The sequence below is a fragment of the Diabrotica undecimpunctata genome, chromosome 1, assembly GCF_040954645.1.
Source record: "Diabrotica undecimpunctata isolate CICGRU chromosome 1, icDiaUnde3, whole genome shotgun sequence".
Taxonomy (NCBI): Eukaryota; Metazoa; Arthropoda; class Insecta; order Coleoptera; family Chrysomelidae; genus Diabrotica; species Diabrotica undecimpunctata.
The window spans coordinates 183,814,795-183,831,423 of NC_092803.1; positions in this window are offsets into that span (position 1 = coordinate 183,814,795).

Sequence of the window (16,629 nt, forward strand, 5' to 3'; positions counted from 1 at the left end):
GTTAAATTTAAAGATAGACAAAAGTATACTAAATATATAATAACTAAAAACCTAACTAATTTATCTACATAGAAAGAAACATTTGTGACTTAAATTTTCGTTATCCTTGCAAACGTAACCGAACGTTAAATGTGACCTATCTCTCATTTAAAATATCTCATTAGTATACGAGAGATCCGTTGATATTTTAAGTCTTTAATTAGAAGAAATTTTAAGTGGAGAGGTTGTAGGAAGGACAGAGGAATAAATGATTAAATTAGAAGACGCTTTTAAAAACTTTTGTAAGTTAAAAAGATCACGTGGAATATTTAACGACTCTGTAATCTATTTTTATCATATTCAGGAATGTATTGGCCTATTCATGTTATGAAAAAAACATTAGTAAAACAACTGAATTTATGATTAAATATGAATAGTCTAAATCGAGCTAAAAACGTAGTCTGTGATAAAGATCCACTATTTTCTCCTCGGCCTTTTTTCCCCATACTTATAATATACGATTTACATATATTGACTGAAAACTGGATGAATACCTCCTGATAGTGGGAATAAATATTTAATAATGCTCATTTTAAAGCCCAATAAAGACCTGCAAAGATAATATTGGTGTAAAGATTTCTCTTTTACTCGTTAAGAGGACATGGCGGCTTCAAAAATATTTTTTTCTTGAACAATGCATTTTTAACAAAAAAGATCTTGCAATTCCATATACATAAGTCTTTAGTAATAAAATTTTGAAATTTGATCCAATACTTTATAATATCATTATATATATATATATATATATATATATATATATATATATATATATATATATATATATATAATATTTCATTAATATAAAGCGTAAACGCATGCCAAAAATAGATCACTTGAGAAAGCAAAGCCGAAACAGCTGTAGTGATAAAAGTTTAAAATAAAGTGTGTGGAAGTTTTGAAAACAAAGTTTTTAGTGTTTTATTATTACAACTAAATTTTAATTTAGAGGTTAGAATAAATGTTGTGCTATTAGTCATTACCTAATAAATAAATATTTACCCTAATAAATTGTACACGAAGGTAACGGTTAGTTGATATAACAACTCTTTGTTAAAAATATGTATATTCAAAGTACGAAAAAGGATTGAATATTTAAATAACACAAACAAAATTTATAAATACACTACAAAAACTTCTTCTTCTTAACATGCCATACACCAAAGTGCGTAGGCGACTATCTCATTACTACAATTCTGTTCTTGGCGGCGTGACACAGCTCGCCTGTATTGTGTATTCCTGTCCATTTTTTAATATTCCTTAACCAGGATAATTGTTTGCGGCCGGCTCCTCTCCTACCTTCGATCTTCCCTTGTAGGATTAACTGTGGTATTTCATATTTTGCTCCTCTCAATATGTGCCCAAGGTAACCAATCTTGCGTTTTTTAATTAATTCAAAGAGTTCTCTTTCCACGCCGGCTCTCTTAAGGACGTCATCGTTTCGAATTCTATCCACCCAAGGTATGCGCATCATTCTTCTCAATGACCACATTTCAAATGCTTCAAGTTTGTTGATAGATGTTTTTTTCAAAGTCCACGTTTACATGCCATAAAGCAAGATGGACCATATGTAGCACTTGACCATTTTGTAGCGTATTTCGAAATTTAGGTTTTGATTACATAGGAGCGGTCTGAATTTCACAAAAGCTTGTCTTGCCATTTGTATTCGGGTTTTTATCTCTTGTTGTGGATCCGATTGGTCATTGATTGTGGTGCCAAGGTATTTAAAAGTTTTGTTCGGTGTATGCTGTTGTGTATGGACATGTCCATTAGCTTTCTGTGAGTAGGAAAAATACGTAATATAAAAAATAATGTGTGATTAATGTCATACTTGTGCTAAGATTTAGGTGTTGAACTATACTTTTTAATCGCAAGCTATATTTAACGAATAGTCAAATTAGTTTTTATTTAAACTTACAGTAATGACTTTATTTGTATGGACACTAATTATTCGTAAATGTTACTATCTTTGTGAATCAATAATGAGTTTTATTTTTTTTTTCAGGTAAGCTTTATTCAATTTGTGTCCATTATCGTAAGTATGTATGCAATTTTTATACAATTATAAATAAGCTATTAGTAGTTGTTTGTACACAAAATCTAAAATATTTTTGTGTTGGCTCCGAAACAAGTCGTAGATTAAACATAATTTTAGTCGAATTTTGAGCTTTGACCACTTTTCTATAACCTAATTTAAGATTACTTTAAACAAGCAATTCGTTTGATTTACGTAAAAACAATTTAGCAAATTTAACGTACATTTAGAAAAAAGAACTGATTCCTTTTTTGTATTCAATATATAAACTAGTTTACAGTTTCTCGAAAAAGAACAGTATTAGTAACAATTCCTGGCGTTTTAAAATAGTCCAATGACAGAGCTTCCTAAAATATCTTTCCCCTTTAAATACGACAAGAGGTATTGGCAACCCCTGAGAGTTGCCAATTCATTAAACTAATTACTATTTAGTTTAATGAATAATTCAATAGAATACCAAAATATTAAATTACAATCTTAAAACATATAATTCTCATCTCATCAATTTTTATTTTCACTTAGAAACCCATGACTTTCTGAAGAAAAGAACGTTGATCGATCTCGACATCGCATAAATGTAACCATGTTGCCCACTAAAACTACAGCTTGTCAAATTTAAGGTGATACTTGACAAATTTGTCCACTTGCGTAGAAAATTAAGTGAGAACGCATTCGGAGGAAAAGAGATACATAATGCGCTCGGACTCTTCGCCTCGTTGGTACACTTCGTACTACAAGTTTACAGAGAGTGACCTTATTTATTAATGGAACTTCTATGATATGTCTATATTGTATGTTATTTTGACTTTTCAATTTTTACTTCGGAAATTTTTCTCAAAATACAAAATATTTTGTTTTTGTGCTTGGTAAAAAAATTCTTCTAATAATTATATTTTGTTTGACTCATTAATATTGACCATTCAGTCATGTTGAAGCGGAAGTTTTTTCGAACACTTCTATAAATGTCTCGTTCTGTAATTTTATAAGAGGAATATTGGCAGAGATGAAAGCTTTACATTTGCGTTACAGTAAACAGTATAAGAGTAAAAGAACAGTAGTTCTAAATTTTAGTAAGTCATAAATATTTTAATCTGTTGTTTATTTCTTTACAATAGAATAATACCAGCCCCTTTGGGATCGCTGTCAACATCCGGTATGTAGGTACTAAACTGTATAACTTTATTAAATTTCCCGAATATTTTATTTTCGTAAGGAGATTTTGTACAAATATATCGTATAAAATATATCTCAAATAGTGACTGAGTTGTCAATATGAATAAGTCAGATAAAATAAAATTATTAGAAGAATTTTTTTACCAAGTAACAAAAACAAAATTTGTTTAGTTTACTGGTATTTCGTATTTTGAGTTAACGATTTCCAAAGTCATTTCCAATTCGTCACAACAAAACGTCAATTACGAATTTTATATTCATCATTGAAGCGCATACAAGTAATGGTCTTAATTATTTTAAAGCAAAAAATAGTATGGTTCAAAGCAATAAATAAATTTCAGTTTGTAAGAAAAATTTCAACATTTCGTATCTCGGAAATGAAATATTTGTGGATATACGTTTATATAACAAACTATCATATTTTCATGCAGAATCACTCCCTGAAGTTTGTTACACTTATTTACTAACACTTTGCATAATTGTCATTTAGGTTGAAAATAAGAAGTACTCCAGATATATTATTTGTTTAGATAATTAAAGGACGATACAAAGTTTACAAAAATTTGGACAGCAAAAACAGAAATTTTAAATCTGTTAAGGAAACTAGAAATTAATGACAAAATAAATTTAAGCATGGATTAAGAATAATGAAGAACGAAGTAATATATCAATTGGCTAGAGAGCCAATGACAAACAGCAAATACGTTCACGTAATACGTCTCTACGATATGATAACAAAATTAAAAAAAATATATATGGCAAAAAATATGCCAAGAAAAAAAAATGCAGTGAAAAATGTTTTTGGTATATATTTTCTTTCATTTTGTTAGTATTTTCTTTAATTTTGTCAGATTTTTTCTTTATAACATGTATAAAATTTTCAAATTTCAAATAAATTTAAGATCGTAAAGGGTATTTATTAAAAATTTATGTACTATAAAATACATTTTGGCACTACTTACTTTTTCAATAATAAACGGAACACTTTGATGTGCAGTTGCTACGTTTTCTTTATTCATTTGTGCTGAAAGAAGATTAGTATTGCTTAGAGATGTCATCTTTCGGAAAGGGATTTGCGCTGCAACCTGGATATATTAGAATACCCCTTTCATATTTTATAAATAAGAAATGCCATGCATCTCCATAATGGATCTGATCTTTTCAATACGTGAAAACGTTTTTGTAATTTTAATATTAGATAGTAATATTAAATTTATATGATTCGGGTGGTACGAGGGTATTCAATAGTTATATAGATATGTTACATACAAAATATATATGTGTGCATGAGGCGGTGAAAAGAAAAGGGGTGTAGGTTATCTGAGCATCATTTTGAGATACAAAAGGTTTTATTAAAATTATTGTTATTAAATCTATGTAACATTTATAAACATGCTTGGTATTTTTTTATTTACTAAGAATATATGTAACTCTACTAACATTTTTGTTCAAATAAAACTATGTTAAGGGTAGTTTTTAAGGGGTGAAATGACTTACATCACTTTTTCGTTAAAAGCTTAAAGAGAATGTATAGAAAGCAAAACATGTTTAATGTTTTTACATAAGAAAATCAAAAATAAATTCACTAGTTTATTAGTCATTATTTTCTTCTACATCAGGAAGTGGTTCAGCTTCGTCATTGACTTCATCAGAAGATTTCTAAAATAAGAATGGTGAACTGGAGGAATGTATGGAAGTAAATCACACATATCCCGTTTTTTGGCTGGCATGACTGGCCGAGCTGCTGTGTACAGGCAGTCCAGAAGATTTTTCAACAATGTTGGTCTTCCCTTCTACTTGCTTTCAAGGATATTAATTTGTGAAAAGTAAAAAATCTTTATTTAGTGTTTCTTTATAGAACAGTGAAAAAGGCTCATCTTTTTTTACTCTAATCCACTGTATTTTTAACCATAACACTGATTGGTTATCCGTATTAGTTTTTCTTTTTGTAATTGATTTAGTGACACCGAACTATGATTGAAAACCAATCTTAGGGCACATAAACCTGTTTACCTTTAGAGTGATTTTCAATTGAACCAAAGTCTGAGTCGTTTGGTAAGTAAGAGTGTCCCGCTTACCATAAACTTGTTATCAACTAATTCGATGCTATTATTATTGCTTTGAACTAACTGCAACAAGACAAAGGCAAAATTCCAGTTTTTATTTTGGCCGGTGCAGCTGTCACGAATTTGCTGTACATAATTCTTTGTGCTTTCTGACACATGCACTGATTTTCTGAGATCCTCTTGAAGCTGTTATTTCATCCCATCCGTACATGTAGCCTAAGCCAGATGTGTCAATGTACATATTACGTTTATAGTATGGAGTAGATGTGGTTAGTTTTGGGATGGCTATAGCTTACTCTAGGTCAAAAGTAATATAGTAAGAATCATAAGAATCGCATAGTAAGAATCGTCAGTCTGGGCCTTTTCTTTATTATTTTTTATAGAACTACGTGCAATCTCGGCCTTTCTAAGATGAAATTCGTGCTGTAATTAAATCTGTCTTATCTCATTAATATCTGTTATTGCAGTTTTTCTTAATTTGTAAACATCACACTTAGAGCACGTATCGTTTTGTGGTACATGAAAATAAAGGTTATACTTATTATTAGTACGGCGATAAATATCATAGGAAACGGTGACAGTGCCTTGTTCCTGACAGTATATACGGTTTATACGGTTTTGTGACTAGATTCAGATGCATTTGAAGGTTTCCTGATGCTACTTGATGCTGAGAGGCACCGGATTTTATGGGATCGTAATGAGAGGTTTCTGTAAGGAATCTGACTTGAAAGTTGCTGTGCGGTATGGTTTTAAGTTAATAGTGAGGTATGGGATAGGATGACTTAAGTTTATATAGGAGGCCGTCATACCAAACACCATCGAAGGCCTGTTCTACATTCAGAAAGGCAGCGGCGCTTACTTTTTTTTTGTTCGAGGCATACATTATTCTTCGAAACAATCCTATGATGCTGTTATAGAGTTTAATGGAACTCGCTAAAAGCAAACTGGTTTGATGGGATCACTAAATAAATTTCGATGTCCTCTGAGATTCTTTGGAGCAGAAGCCTGTCTAAGATTTTTGACAATATTGGAAGTAAGCTGATTGATCTATATGAAGTGGTAATATTTGTTGGTTTATTTGGTTTAATAATCATAATTATTTGTGCAAACTTTTGAATAGTTGGGTAATAGATATCAATCTTATAATGCTATTACATATCGTGGCCAGTAGAACAATTGCTTTCCTCGATAGTTTTTTTAATATTAGCCCGGTAATCATGTCGAAGCCTGGTGTTTTGTAGTTATTGCATCTAGAAATTTGTTCTTTCACATTATTAGGGATAAAGCATTTGATCGGTAGCATCATTGGGCAGGGAGTATCTAAGAAGTTTTTGACTTGTTCTTCGTTGTTATTGTTGTTAAGTTCAGGTGCACCAAAACCGCGTGAGAGATGTTCTGCAACTGGCTTTCCTTAAAGATGGTAAAGATGCTGTGTAGGCCTCTTGAATGATTTTTTTGCTTTCTAGATGCCGTGGTCTTTTTCTGACAGGCTCTTGATGAATAAATAGTTCAAATGTGTCACTCCTCGCGTCTTGTAGAGCAGTTTTAATTTGCTGCGTTAATCTATTATATTCATTTTTATCTATAGAATTGCGATTTTTTGCCATATGCGCCTGACTCTTCTTTTGTGTGCAACAAGGCGTTTTATGTATACGGGTATGTTGGTGTTAGTGGCTATTTCAGCAGCTGCGTGTATAATTTTGGTGAGAAGAAGTACGGCATTCTTGATATCGTGGTTGCTTTAATTTAATATTTAACTTTATATTTTTATTTATGTAAGACTCGAATACATTCCAGTTGGTCTTTGCTGTTGTCAACTTAGGGGCATTCGGACGTTTTATAATGTGCATGGATAGTGTGACAATTATAGGGTTGTGGTCACTGGACAGATCCCAATATGTTTGTATATCACAATAGTTTAAGACCATGCTATGGAGGATAAAAATCTCAAGCATATCTGGAATTTTATTTGGATCTTATGGCCAGTAGGTGGGTTGCCCTGTGGATAAGTAAGAGCTGGTTGTATTGACTATGGCTTGTCTGAGATTATTTACTTTTGTCGTACATAGAATATAGTTGACATCGCTATAGTCATCGTTGTAATGTAATAAAGATATATCACTAAAACCACATTGACTAAAATAATGACATTAACTGCAAATATATGTTGTCTGCATGTTCAAATAAAAAAGAAATTATTACGAAAAACTATATGTACTGTTATATTAATTTTAAAAATATATTATAAAAATAATAAATTATAATTTTAAAATAATATTTATTTATATCACTCATAATGCATCGTTCAGAATTATAATTGATCAAAGGTGCCGATTCCGTCTCTGGTTATCATTTAATACAAACTTTTCACTTTCACTTAATCATAAAATTAACTTCATCCAAAAGTTTGCAAAGAAGCTTTGTAAATTTCTTGGAAACTGTTAATTTACAGAAACAGTATCTTTAACAAACACGTTAAAATACTTTTGAAATTATTGTATTTGGCTAAGAAAGTATTCTTGGACGAATCTTTGATCGTGTTTAAACATCCGAAAGAAGTTTATAAGTATTTAATATGGTTAGAATATAAAGAGTATATAAAAAACTATAAATATAAGAGATATATACGACATTTACAATTACCAATATGTAGGGGAAGGTGTTGTACCTCAGACACTTTTTCACTCAATTGAGGTTTTAGAAGTTGGTATAAGTAATAAAGCAACCTCACTTCTATAGAGTAATATTTTACCATTATTATATAGATAGATCTTATGCTAGATTTTCTCATAGACGCTTTTACAAATTCTTGTTGTATAATATCAACAATTTTTCCAGGAAAATAGTTATTTTCGTTAACGAAAATCACGAAATCGTCTGATAGAAATTTTGAAACTTCAGAATCACTGTGTTTTCAATTTCATTATCATATATTATTTGAAAAGACATTTCAAACATATCTGATTCTACTAACAAAAAATTGTTATCTGAAGATTCGGAATCAGAAACAGTTTTTTTTTACGGACTTTTTCTTGTTTTTGCCTTTAGCTGAATTTTCTTGCGAAACTTTAAAATTTGTAAAGTTTAAATTGTGACACAAAACGTGGATTAGGAAAAACTATTTTTCTTTTGGCTTTTACCATATCAAACGCCTAAAAGTAAATCATCTGGTATTTTTTTATTATGTGAGCAAAAACAACATGGGCACTTCTAAAAACACCAAAATAACAATGAACCAAAACAATTCTCTTCTCCATCCCTTCCTTAATAAACAAATCTGTTTCATCAAAATATGAAAGCAAGTCTTCTTTTGGTTGGTCTAACAACTGTATAAATCTGGTAACTAAATTTCTTTGTTCTGTTACAGTTCGTGGTAATGGACATATCTCTATAGTAAGAATATGAGTAATGTTGTACTTTTTTAGAACTTCCAAATTTTTCGCAGTTGCTAATCTTCCTAAATACAAATTATCTTCTATCATGCTAATACTCACAGGTCCCAGTTGCACATCAGAATTATCCATTTCTCTTATTTGGTTGACAATATTATTAGCTAAAATATTAAAACTAATTTTGGCGCAAGATTGAAGTTACTGCTTATTTTCAAAACTAATGAACTAAAATATCAACAGCAGATTTTATTTATAACGTCATCTGATATTGCAGTTACATTTTTCATTTTATAGCCGAGCAATTTTGCGTCTTTGTAATATCTGTGATGACTCTCGGGAGAGCCTGGAACTCCTAGAGAGCGCGTCCCCGGGTGGCGGATAGGGGAAAGCCCTCACCAACATCAACTGGCGGGTAGGTGGGAAATAAAATACCATCCGCGGACCAACAGGTAGGGCAGACGATACTCTTAAGCTGCAGTGAAAGCAAACCGTCTAGGAGAAGGAAAGCTCCCAAATCAAACCCTGGTCCTCCAAGTTGGGGGTTGGAGCATCGGGTTAACCACTCGATACTCGTCAAAAATGGTAAAGGTTAAAAACTCCAAAATCCAGCCTCGGAACCGGACTGATATACGACGACGAAAAATGCTACGGAACAGGAAAATGATTTTTGCGACATGGAACGTCCAAGGGATCTCAAAGAAAACTCCAGAAATCTTAGAAGAACTAAACAAAATGAAGATAGACATAGCTATTATTACGGAAACGAAACGGAAAGGACAAGGATCAGAAAACCTACGTAAATACGATCATTTCTACACCGGAGTCACAAAAGAACGTAGAGCTCAACAAGGAGTCTCCATTATGATACACCGTCGCTTTAGAAAATACATCACATCATGGGAACTTATCAACGAAAGAATGATAAAAATGAATATATGTATAAAAGGATACAGACTGACCATTCTGGGCATATATGCAATCAATGACGATGCGATTGTAAATGTGAAAGATAACTTTTTTGAACAACTGAATGAAGAAATCACAAAGGTGGGTAACACAAGAGAAATAATAATCTTGGGAGACCTCAACAGCAGAGTCGGAAAAAAGAACAACGATAAAGTAGTAGGTAGATATGGAGAAGATAATACAAACAATAACGGAGAAAGGTTAATAGATATATGTGATCAGAATGGACTCAGAATCATGAATGGATATTTCCAACATAGAAACATTCATAAATATACGTGGACTCAGGAAACCCGAAACTTAAAATCAGTTATAGACTATGTCATCCTTAAGCAAAAAAGTCGACTGAAAACAAAAGACGTAAAAGCATGTAGAGGACCCACTTGCGGCAGTGACCACTACCTCCTACGTTCAGATATTTCATTCCCACATAAAAGAGAACAGAAAACGCCGCAAGATAACCATACAAAGGAGCAAGTACAAGAAGTACGATACAATTTGAATAGTTTACACCAAGAAAGTGTTAGAAAACTATACAAACGTAGACTGGAACAAAAACTAATTGAAACGGAAGATAATACCAGGAATGTTAATCAGTTATACAAAACCATCAAAGAATGTATACACGCCGCTGCCCTAGAAGCACTAGGGCGATATGAAAAGATCGGACAACAAAAACCATATTGGTCGGATCAAGATATTTCGCAGAAAATAACACAGAAAAGAAAATTGTATCAAAAATATCTGAACACAAAAAATGTGGAAGACAGAATCGAATACAAAAGAATGCAAGCGATGGTCAGAAGAAAAATTTGCCAAAAGAAAAATGAATCCTGGGAAAAAAAGTGCACCATGATAAATACATACATTGGTGGAAGCCAAAGTTCAGAAAGCTGGAAACTGTTAAAAAATTTAAGAAACAACAAAAAAAGAGATATTATCCAGTCCATATCACCGCAAACTTGGGAAGAATACTTTAAAAATTTACTAACAGAGACAAGAGAGCCCTTCAAACAGATAGAGAACTATGGTTTACAAGGCGTCAGGCTGATAGGGTCACCGATCAGAATAAATGAGAGAGAAGTCGAAACCGTATGTAGACATCTAAAGAATGGCAAATCACCTGGCCCCGTAAATGTAGCTCCGGAACTCATTAAACATGGACCCAAAATACTAATTCAACGACTACGACAACTTTTCCAGGAATGCATAAATAAACATGAAATACCTGAGGAATGGAAAGAATCGCATATGAGCACCATCCATAAAAAGGGAGATAAATCGAAACCTGAAAACTATAGAGGAATTGCAGTTACTAGTAGTATTAGCAGAATATATGGGAAAATAATAAAAAATCGAATAGAAGAAGAATACCAAGATATGGAAGCCGAAGAACAGGCTGGTTTTCGTGCAGGTCGATCTACAATAGACCATGTCTTCTCTATTACTCAGATAATTGAAAAGAAAGTTGCTCGTGGCCAAGAAGTCCATCTGACGTTCGTAGACCTTAGGAAAGCATATGATAGTATCCCGCTTGATAAATTATGGGAGGCACTGGGGAAAACAAATATAAATATAGAATTGATTGAAGCAGTAAAAACGTTGTACTACCAACAAACAACAAGAATTAAAACAGGAAATCTGATAACACCGGGATTCAAAGTGACTAAAGGACTAAGACAAGGATGCTGTATATCCCCAACATTATTCAAAATATACCTCGAAGCAGCACTCAACAAATGGAAGAAAAAATGTACGAATATGGGCATACCACTAATAGACTTAACTTTGTACACTCTGTGCTTTGCAGATGACCAGGTCATCATCGCACAGGACTCTGAAGACCTTAGTTACATGATGCGAAAACTATTATAAGTATAAAAACTGAGTACATGAGTATCGGAGGAGATCAACATAACCTTCTCGTAGAGGAAAATCAAGAGATCAACCTATGTGATAACTACAAATACCTAGGAGTAAAAATCACTCAAGACGGAAAATTAGATGCAGCCATTAAGGAACGAAATACACAGGGAAGGAAAGGCATAGCCTTACTAAACAGCGTACTGTGGGATAAAAACATCTCTAAAGACAACAAAAGAAGAATATACAACACCATAATAAAAAGTATCACAACATATGGATGCGAAGTGTGGCCCCTAAAAGACAGATCAGAGAAAATGCTTAGAGCAACAGAAATGGACTTCTGGCGCCGCTCGGCGGGAATCTCCAGACGCGACAGAATAACAAACGAGAGAGTCCGAGAAATCATGGGGGTTACACATAATATTGTTGATGACATCAAAACGACACAACTCAGATGGTACGGACACGTAAGGAGAATGCCGGAGAATGGAATACCAAGACAAATTCTTGAATGGCAACCAAGAGGTAGGCGAAGACCAGGAAGGCCTAGAAGAAGTTGGAGAGAAGGAGTTGATAAAGAAATCAGAGAAAGAGAACTGGAAGACGATCTATGGAACGATAGAATGAGATGGAGATTGGAAATCGGAAGACGTCGAAGAACGTTGTAAACCGAAATTATATATATTATATATATGTAATATCTGTAATTTGAATTTATAATTGATATTTGATATGTTAGTTCATTAGTTTTCAGTTAGCAAGGAAAGAACATTTTTTTCGAGGAAGATTACCTAAAAAGTGAATTACTGGATACTGCGGCCGCATTTAGAGATGAGTACGACGAGTATAAAATTGAAACAATTGCGAAAAAATATGGCGTTAATATTTTAAGACTGCCGCCTTACCATTGCGAGATAAACCCGATTGATATAGTGTGGAGTCAAGTGAAAAGGTATGTGGCTTTAAAAAACGTCAATTTGAAAGAAAAAACGGTAGAACGGTTAATAAAAAAAGCTTACCAACGCGTATCTAAAGGGCAGTGGTATAATTATGTGAACCACGTCAAGAAAGTAAAAAAAATGTTTGCGGTGGACAATTTGCAGGAACATATTAAACCAGTTTATATTAATATAGGAAATTATTCAGAGGATGAGGACGATTTAAATATGGATAACGATTAGTATTAATTAACGAGAAATATCTAAGATTTAATGCTCATTTGTTTTTTTTAGTACTTTAAGTACAGTACATCTCAGTGTATAATACAAGTGTTTGTGTAAGTAGCTCTTGGGTGTATATATTAAATAGTAATGGTAGGAGTACACAGCCTTGTTTCACACTTCTACTTATCTGTTGCGCATCCGTGCTATTTCCATCTAATGTTAACACAGCCTGTTGGTTCCAATCTGTATATTATAGAATCTAAAATAAAATGAAAAACTAATTTAGAAATACAGAGATCGATTCGTAGAGGATATGAAATTATTCTAGAAAAGTAAAATATATAATAGTAAACAGTATACATATAAACGAGTTTCTAATTTATGCAAGAGGAGAATCAATTAAAAATAATGGTCAAAATACATAAACTGATAAATGTTGGATAGAAAAAAGTGAATAGAAATATAACTTGACTTAGAGACATGATGATTCCTTATCTTTAAGAAATGTTATTGTACAAGAAAAACAACCAGAGCAAATCAAATAAACTTCTAAAATATGGAGATCCCTTTATATACTCAGAATGTTACATCTTATAAATCAAAGAATAAACTGTGTGATCACTTTAGAAAAGTTTACATTTTTGTCACTTTTAAAATGCCTTTAAACAACCCCTTTCTATTAAAACGTTTAGGCAATATTGCACCGTAGCGACAAACTAAAATTGTACAACTAATTGAAGAGTTGAAGGAAAATTAGCTGAACATATCTAAACCCTCTATGTTATAAATGATTTTAGTTTTCAAACGATTTCCATTCATCTTTGGTGGTTTTAATTACGTCAACGGTTAAAGCGGGAACTTCTGGAGAAGTTTAGGGTGACACTGTTAGTGCTAGTGAGTCCTTAGACACGAAACAGGCTGACCACGTACACAGACTTGGTGGTTAGAAGCTCTTGTTCTTGTTTGATTCTGTTGTTTCAGGAGTTTCAAAAGCACATATACTTCGAGTTTGATAAGTTAAAAATTCTGGCGTTTATTTATGCAAATATGTAGAGGTTGATATTGCTTTTAATATATCTACATGGACAACACAAGATAATATATAAGTTAAAAATTCTGGCGTTTATTTAAGCAAATATGTAGAGGTTGATATTGCTTTTAATATACCTACATGGACAATATAATATTTACGTTGATTTTGAACGAATTCTTTATACAAAATCTTTCATGTTTACTTGATTTGACAAATCTAGATTTAAAAAAAAATTAAACGTTAAAACAAATACATAAATATGCTGCTAAAATTATCTGTATGCTGCTATTTAAATAAATTCGTATATCTGATAGATCTTCATTTGATAATTCATGGTAAAAATGGAAAACTATTATGATGTACACTATTTAACTAAAATTTACAAAAAAAACATTTTTACTTAATCAGTAGACCCATTTGTACCTTTCGGTGTTGGGCCGTTTAAAATACAGTTCATTACATTACACTATTTAACAGTCTTCTGAGGTGTCCTAGCTCTTAACGAACTTTCTCCATTCCTTCCTATTGGATGCCATCTGTGTTGCTTCCTGCCAAGTCTTACCCTTACTCTGTAGTATCTGCGAGATGTCACTGTTTATTCTTTAATGGGTCTTCCTCTTCTGTTCTTCCCTATTGGTTTGGCGTCCCACACTCTTTTAACTTGTCTATTATTGTCCATCCGGGTTAGATGTCCGAACCATGCCAATTTTTTCTCTTTGATTGACTCGAGTATCGGTTTGATTTTGAGTCTTTCTCTTATTTCTTCATTTCTGATTCTATCAGTTCTTTTTACTCCTATCGTTCTTCTGAGGTATTTCATCTCTGCTGCCTGAATTCTGCTCTGATGTCTTTTGTTTAATATCCAATTTTCTGCTCCATATGTCACTGTAGGTCTATATATTGTTTTGTATATTGTCATCTTGGTCTTTGTTGATATTTCTTTGTTATTAAGGAATCCTCTATTTAGTGCTTGGAATAGTTTTCCTGTGTTTTCCATTCTGTTGTTAAGATCATCCTCGATGTCTCCTTTGTTGTTGATTACTGTTCCTAAGTATTTGTATGACTTTGTCTGTATTATTTTTTGTTGGTCTATCATTACTTCTATTTGATCTTCCGTCCCTTGTTTCCTTGATATTTTCATTATTTGAGTCTTCTCTTTGTTTACGTTTAAGTTGTATTTGCTTGCTTCTAGGTTCCATTTCTCTAAGTTGTATTTCAGTTTTTCTGCAGTTTCCGCAATTAATACTATGTCGTCTGCAAATATACACATCTCAGCATTTATCATTTGCATTCTATTCCAACCGATGCAGTATTTCTTGAATGTTTTCTTACATTCTTTCACTATCTCATCTATTACATTTATAAAGTAGGTAAGTTTTCATAAAAAAGTTATACAAACTTTTTTAAAGATTTAAAAAAAGACATTTTAAATAATCACTGGTAAAAGTGATTGCTATCACTTTGTGCATGCTTGGTATGCACACCCTTATACCAAAAGAAGATACGTGTCAAATTTATTGTTATGCATATCAAGCCTATATTATAAATATAGGCACTTTAATTAGATCTATTTGTAATTGAACAAAATACGCTTTCTTTATAGCAAAAAGAGCTTAAACTATGTAACAATATAATAAAAATACCATTATACCTATTTATCCCAACTTAAAATTCACAATTTCTTATTAAAACTCTTGTATGACCTAGTTAGATGCCATTACAGCTTGACAAAAAGTGTAGCTACCTATAAATTTTGTAGGTTATGTAGACGTCATTAACCCTAATGACATACACTGTTTACGTGCCTTTCTTGCAGAAGGGATGATGTGTGGTAGTAGAACTTAAAACGGTGCCTTTAAAAGAATTATTATGGTTTTAACTAAATGGGATTCTTGAGTATCAAGTACTAAACTGTTTTATACGTTTTATATGTGTGAATTATTTTGAAATAGAATGTTAGTATTTAAAATATAACAATTTTGCAAATAACTAATATTAATTATTATTTATTATTAAGTTGTAAATGACTAAGTATAAGCGGTAAAAATTAGGAAATTGGTATTTTGAAGATCGAAAATTATTTACTCACTTCTGATCAACATTCTCTTTGCCTTTATTCCTATGCGGTGTTGGTTTTCCTAATTATATTTTTTAAGTTTCTATCTTAAATCATACCAATATCAATCCCCTTTACTGACATGTCCTGCTTAAGCGTTTCCATCGAGGTCTTCTTATGTCTTCCCCTCCTACTTCGGCAAATAACTTGCAAATCAGCAACTCTTCGTATTGGTCTCGTCGATGAACATGCCCCCAGCAACTCAACTCATGTTCTCTCAGATCTGGTCATTCTTACTAATTAACTTACTGTCCCAAAGACATGATCTTAGCTGAGGGTTGAATATGAGTGGCTTAACCACCCTTCCATTCGATCTAAGAGCTTGATATAGCTATGGTCAATACTTGACCATAGCTCTGAGGAAGGTTTGTAAGCCATCATAAGAATTAAAAAATGTTTACACACTTTAAAAGCACTTTTCTTTTTCATTCTTTTATTCCTATTTATTAATTTTACAGACACACCTCTAGGGCATAAATTTCGACCCACTATGCGTCAAAGAGTGACATCAGAATAATCACCAGGAAGAAAGAAAGCTCCTACCTGTGGGCACCTCTTAGTTGTTTGGCCACAATCTCCTCTCTTTTAGATATCCATCTCTTTTAGATACGCCAAATAAGATAGTGTTTCTAAGAGTAACATACAATAAAAGTTCTTACAAATACAATAGACAAAGCAACGTTGAAGAACATACCAAGATCAAGATTTAGAAAAAACCACTGGTTCGATGATGAATGTAGAGCAGAGTAAAAAACATCAGATTGGAGATTACAAAGTTTGCAA